General features: G+C 31.1%; 1 long non-coding RNA gene across 3 annotated transcripts; it reads right to left on the bottom strand.

The window, feature by feature from the left end:
* Nucleotides 1-4,002: 4,002 nt before the first annotated feature.
* LOC145112631 (uncharacterized) lies at nucleotides 4,003-6,451 on the bottom strand. 3 transcript variants are annotated; one of them, XR_013710607.1, is made up of 5 exons: nucleotides 5,901-6,451; nucleotides 5,053-5,809; nucleotides 4,865-4,970; nucleotides 4,671-4,766; nucleotides 4,003-4,228 (listed from the first exon to the last, which is right to left on the bottom strand). It is a non-coding gene; the product is annotated as an uncharacterized LOC145112631 (long non-coding RNA). The 3 variants fall into 3 exon arrangements; XR_013710606.1 differs by having other exon boundaries at nucleotides 5,053-5,130; nucleotides 5,759-6,440; XR_013710605.1 differs by having other exon boundaries at nucleotides 5,053-6,435.
* Nucleotides 6,452-7,080: the final 629 nt, after the last annotated feature.

Below are 7,080 nucleotides of genomic sequence, written 5' to 3'. Positions count from 1 at the left end.
TAGTAGAATAGTATTGTAACAACTCTTTCTCAATACCAAATACAATAGTAATATTGTGGAACCTCAAATGAAGGAATGATTATAGTATTGTGTATTACTATGGAAATTATACCTGAAAACTTGTTAATAAAGTTAGGGTTATTAATATGTTTCAAATTCATGTGAGCTTTTTTCATCAAACTAAGTATCCCTATACTTAGAAATACATCTAGCTTATAATAGTTAATTCTTAAGGAGCGGAAGAATTATGTATAGATATTTTCGGATTGACACCCCCACCTATGGTTGCTTGTTACAACCTTGACGACCGAGTCACACTGGGTGATAATTGTCTTTTTATTATTTTAACGAGGTGATGAAGCGTCGGGAAAGGCCTATCATTCTTAAATACTCGCTTATAGGACCTCATAGTGAATATAAAATATGTATAGGAAAGTTGAAATACCTATAGACATATAAGGAATATCTTTTTATTAGGAACTTAATTATGAAAAGTTAGGATAATAAAGATACCTTTTATATATATATATATATATATATATATATATATAAAATTTTCAGTCTCGAAAAGTACTTATCAACTCTAATATAACTATACTTTAGTAAGAAAGTATATTTTGGTTCTATTTTTACAAACCTGTAAACTCACCAATTTTTCAATTGACACCTCTTCAAACTTATGTATTCTTAGGGAATTAGACCGTTGGAGGATATACTACAAGAATGATCATGGAATTATAGCCATCTTTTGTATTTCAGTATTTCATTGGTTGCCTAATGTTAAGGCTTGTTTTGTACCTTTCAATTTCCTATACCGTAGATTAGGGGATATTTTAATTTACTATTCTCAATAAATAAAATTATTTATTTACTATTGTATTTTTGTATGTTCAATGTATGTCTATTATTGTGATCCATGATGTCATCTCACCGCCTGCCATTTCCGTCGCGAGTTGGGGTGCCACACTATCACATCTGATTCAAACATAGGCCATACCTTTTGATAAACTAGAAATTAAAACCATCTAGGTCACACGTTTTATCATTACTACATGGCCACACTACCTCTTTAAACTAAAAACGTTTTTAACCAAGGTCGTTGCTTGGTCCGTCGACATTATTTTAAAATAATTACTACGACTGAAAATTCTTGAACCTTGAAGGTGAGTAAATTTATTCTATAAAAAATCGAAAAAAAACTTGCTTCGCCTTTTGAGGTTCGGTCACCCATTCACCGACTTATTTAAGTCGACGAATTGCAAGCTTCCACCCTTTTCTATAAATCACCGAGTCATAAAATTTGGTGTTCTCATCTCCATCACTTCGTCAACGATATCTAGTCTTGCATCAAATCCGTTAACTCAATTTAATTATAATCCTTGATACACTTAGCTAACAACAACCTGTCATTTATTTCATTAATAGTTGCTGCTCATGTATCCATTAATTAATCCAATTCAAAAGGGCTTCTAGCCCAACGATATGTCGATATCCGGTGTTGCCCTCCTTCCTTGAGGTTGAGGGTTCAAGTCCCGTCGTGGACATAGGTTGTTTTAAGGAGTAGTTTAGGAGTAGGTTAGATTTGCCGTTTAAAAAAAAATTAATCCAATTCTTCAAGTTTTTTTATGTTTTCCAATTGAGTCCCGTTCATGTAAGTTTCACTACTACATACCAACATTGAATATATTTCTTTAACATCTTTAATTTATATTTAAAACTCACCTGCTTGGTTTTAGAGGTAACCTCCTGACCAATATTCCAAGCCTTCATTACCATATTATAAAAACCTTCAAGTTCCATCCAAGAATTAAAAAACTTGAACGGTAACAGACCATATTCAAATCTATTAACTCTTCAAAATATACGGTTGATGATCCGATACAAGAGTACAAACAACTTCAGAGACAAGATTTGGAAAGGTTTCAAGAATATCATCTGATATACGAAAAAGAACAAGTTTGCTCAATTATCCCCCTTTTACTCATTCTCGTGAAAGAATAACTACCAAGATCAAACAAACCAAAATTACATATAAAGTGATTAAAATCATTCGCTTAGTTTGACAAAAAAACTGTACCCAAACTCTCATTAGGCTTACGAACGACATTAAAATCTCCAAAAACCATATATGACCCTAGATTATTATTCATAAAAAGAAAAATATCATTCCAAACTTGCCTCTTTTGGTTAACATCTTGTGGGGCATACACATTTATCATGTAACAATGCAAACGCGAAAAGCTCCAAACCCCTTCCACCAGTAAGAAATGATCAAAACTATGAACCCTAACTTTCGAGAAAACTGTTGGATTCCCCTGGCGGTAGAGCAAGCAAAATGTGCAGATTATAATACGTAGAGTACCAATTGCAAAACCTTTTTGTTTACTAAAATAATCTTGCCGGTTCTTATTTGATTAGATTATATTTTTGAACTTTTTATCTACATTTGTGAGTTCAATTTCTGATTTCTATTTTCTTTAATATGCAAGATGTGCGGATTATAACAAGTAAAGTATCTATTTCTATCTGTGAGTTCAATTTCTGATTTCTATTTGAAAATTCAATTTCTCATTTCTATTGGTTGTTCTGATGTTGTTTAATTGTTTGTTTGATAGTCAATTTTTGTTTTTCTAATTTTATCTATTTAATTGTAAATGGATGCTAACGTCATATGAGACATTGTTTCAAAATGAGGATTTCTATAAAATCTCTTAAGTTGTTGCAAGAAATGCAATAACAAGTGATAATGAAGTTGTTACAAATGGTGTTAGAAGAAGATGGAATTGGAGAAGATGATGATGAATAAATTTTTGACAATAACTTTCGAGTTCCTTCAACTTTTACTAGTAGGGTGAAAACAAATATGACTAGTGATGGCAATTCGATTGTGTCACAATTAGTGAGCAAGAATGATTTTACACAAGAGTTGGGAAAAGATTTTTTGTGGAATAAAGAAGAACTTATTAAAGTTAATAACTTTTACAAAATTAGGCTACAGAAACAGGTTGAGGTTGTTGAAACATGTCCAACTCTACGGACCATAAGATGCATGTTACATTTACAATCTGGTTGCAAATGGTAACTTTGTGCAATCAAACAAAAACGCAGTGATATTATGAAATTACGAAGTACACAGTGCACATACTTGTTTACACAACACTATTTCTCAAGATCATCCAAACCTATATGAAAGCTTAATAGTCGAGGAAAGCGAACTTTTTATTAAAAGATCAACTTTCAATTAGTATTACTGTTTTAAGAGCCGAAGTAGTTGATAAATATGGCTATATTCCTTCATAGAAAAAGGTTTTGACTAGAAAACATAAGGCAATTGAATATATGTTTGAGAATTAGGATGATTCTTATTCTGCTTTACCCAAACTTTTATACGAACTTCAAAAGTTCAATCTGAGGACTATAGTCGAGTGGTTAGTTTCGAAAAAATAAATTGATAATGATTAATAGTACATAGTAAAAAAATAAAAAAATATATATATTAAAAGAATAATCAATAACTAGCGTGAGTTATAGTGAAAATAGATTGAGATTATATAAATCTTAAGGAAAAAAGAATATAGAATAAGTAGACATTTTTTTATTAAATTGCTATATAAATCATTTTGATAAATAAGTATAAAGTTATATTTAAATATGTTTTTGAGAAATATCTATTTGGTAAAAGAATCATAAAATAAGATTATGATAATACAATAATTTAATAAATGCGACATATGCCATTTAATATTAACTAGTAGGTGAGATGCTACGCATGGGACAAAGGTACTGGATGGCGTTTGTTTTATTTTGTATAGAGTTTTTCTTTTTTGTTATCTATAAGTTTAAGTTTTGTGTTGACAGTTTAGTTCTTTTGAAGTTTCTTAACACTTTTGGTCCTAATGACTACATAACCCACACCCCAAACACATTCGTTTTATTTGTTTTAACAGGGTTCAAAAATTTTTAATAAGGTTTAAAATATTGAGTAAAATTGCAACGCAACTCTTTTTGAAACCAAAACCACAAAATTAAATTGAATCGAAGGACCAACCTATCAAAAATAGATGAGATTCCCCAACCTGTGCTTCCTAGAAAATTAAATTCATGTTAACATTTTTATGCTAATAAAAGGTTCTATAAATTACATATTGCTTTTTTTAAAGCAAAAGCTTATTAGTTGTTGGCTTCTCAACTCAACCTCGCCAATTGCCTGAGGCTCAACTTGATTATCCTGTAAACATGAAATTGTAAAGGTATGTTAATATAAAAATAAAATTTTAAAAACAAAAAAATTTGTTTCTTTAAAAAATCTCCAACAATGCTAAAATTGGTTTAAATGTTAAATGCAAGAAAGAGAAAATAGTTATATTGATTTGTTTATCATAGCAACCTACTTTCAAATCTTATTAAAGGATTGTACTTCGAATAAATATGTCTAATTATGACAATGTCATCTAAAAACAAAAGAATTTTCACCAATACAATATCATAGATTTCCAAAGTCCAATGCGTTTGTAATACAAAAAAAAACTAAAAATTGAAAGTCCAGTGCTATAATTTGGGAGATTTTCCAAAGCAATGTGCATCACTAATGGGAAAAAATAAAAATACAATGTTATAATTGGGTAGATTTTAAAGCAATTATTTGTGTATAATTGGGTAGAAGTAAGAACCTGTTCTATAACAATTCCATTAACAGGTCGGACAAGAATTGCATGTGACTTAATACCCCTTTTAGATTGTGGAGTATATTCAGGCTCAACTCGATCCTACAAAATACAAATAAATTTAAAAAAATATAAGTAAACATGCACAAACAAAACTTACAATAGAACATAAGAGTAGAACTATTAGCCATGCCTTTTACCTCAATACTATTGTTGTTTCAATCGGTAGCTTTAAACTTTTTTTTTTTCTCTTTTAAATGTTTCAATAAAACAACAAAATTGAAAGAATAAACATATTCACACAACCTGCACATTGCGAACAACAAAAAGCTATAAAAAGGTACAAACGACATTTACACCTATAAACCAACATAATTTGAAAGTTTACCTGCTCGTGTGTGTAAGCCCTATCAAGTGTTTAGAAAACCACTGAAGATAGGTAATGGGGTAGCAATAAGTAGCTAATCTGGAAAATAAATAGGTAATAAAGGCAAACAAAAAATTACGATCATGGATATGTGAATTACATTAGTTGTTTCATAATTGGTTTCGTTGTATTAAAAATCACTTTGTAGGAGGGTATAGATGTAATATACCATCAATTTGAGTTTGTTCCTGTTTTTGTTCATATTCAAACGAAATTAAAAATTCCTCTATAAAGTCATCTACAAAATAGGGATTCCAAATCCTAAATGTTTGCTGATCGAAAGCATAGATTCCATACACTTAAAACACCATCTTTTAACTTCATAAAAAAACAAAAGGCATAAGTTGGTTTTCTCATGGTACGATTGATTACAAAATAAAGCAAATTCAATGAAAAAAAAATTAAAATAGTTTAAAGACTCGAGTTTAAATTTAATTTATATTTGTACAAGGTAATATATTACCATTAAATGGAGACTGTTTGTGATAAACACCACATCGAGTATAAAAACAGGAAAAGTATGTGCTTTCCGGAAAAATCAACTCCAAACCATTATATAACTTCAAATTTTGAAACCATTATAAATAGATACATAAATTGGTTTAATAGTAAGAAAACATAACTGAAGTGAGAAAACTAAGAAGGTATGTAGAGATGAGAAGCTTACTTGATTACATGATATGATGAACGCAAAATTGAATGAATCCCAATTATTTGACTAATAGAATTGATCGGCAAATACAAATCGAATAAATCATGATGCATTCAAATTTCATTCGAAACTAAATAAACATGAGCGTCAATACTACCTTCTAATCCTTTGTATTTGTGAACAAAAGAATCAACCATACGTGGATATAATTAGGATAAATTAATCGATATAAACATGAAGGGGGCTAGAAAATAGAGAGGGGTTTCAAAATCAAACCAAAAGTCACATACGACGCCGCGTCAGATGAACGTAAAATCAGATACCAGAAAGTCTTCATCGATTATGCTTCTCCGATGTGGTTGAATATGTGGGAAACAAAAAATCGAGGGTTATATAAGCCCAAAAAGCTACATTTGTCGGCGCTGCGTAGCAGGAAATTGGAAGCCGACAAGGGTTTTCAATTGACACACCGGAGATGGGTCGGCGGCGGCGGTGGTGTGAGTGACGATTGGTGATGGCGGTGGTGAGAAAGTGGTTGGTTGCAATATCTTGGTAATGCGGAGGAAAGGAGTTCAAAGATTATGGAGAAACATATGAAAACCGTTGGCGGTGGGAATATACGATTGGGAAAAACGGATGTTGAAAATCTAGAATTCTAGAAGGACGAAAAGAGTCGATGGGTACAAATTAATGTGGTTAAAATCTGAAACGGGTATAGTGTACTGTTGTAAGGCACGATGAGTTTTAATATATGTATATAATTAAATAACAAAATTATAGGTCATTCTCTCCTTTCCATCTCACCTAGTGTTATCTATCTACCTAATGTATCTTTGCTTTACGTGAAACTACTATCGTTACGTCTTTTTTTTTTTTTTTGTGTTCCCCTAGTTTCTTTCTAGCTGGGGTCCATTTTTATAAAATTTTACCATTTCTAAAAAAACTAACAAAATTATAGTATCTTTTTTTTAACAGCAAATTTTATTAAAAAAAACCCAACTAGCAAGAGTCTAGGAAGGGAACAAAAAAACATACACAGAACAAGAAAAAACCAACAGAAGTAAAAATAGCTCTATGCGACACTGAATGGAGAGGAGGACCAGTCCTCCCACTTACAGATCACCTCATTCCCCCTGCATTTTATCCAAAAATACACCAACGATTTAATGTCTTCCGCCCCCCTAGTAGGATTTCTAAAGACACCATTGAAGATTCGATCATTCCTATATTTCGAGAGGTTCCATAGTAAGCTATGACAAATTGTTCTGAATCTTTTTCACCACTTAGGACACGTACCCCATTCCACACTAGTTGAAAATTTTAGACCTTGTTTCACA

The sequence above is a fragment of the Lactuca virosa genome, chromosome 5, assembly GCF_052849685.1.
Source record: "Lactuca virosa cultivar CGN04683 chromosome 5, Lactuca_virosa_CGN04683_v6, whole genome shotgun sequence".
NCBI lineage: Eukaryota > Viridiplantae > Streptophyta > Magnoliopsida > Asterales > Asteraceae > Lactuca > Lactuca virosa.
Note: the sequence above shows the minus strand (reverse complement) of the source record. Positions and strands in the feature narration are given on the sequence as shown.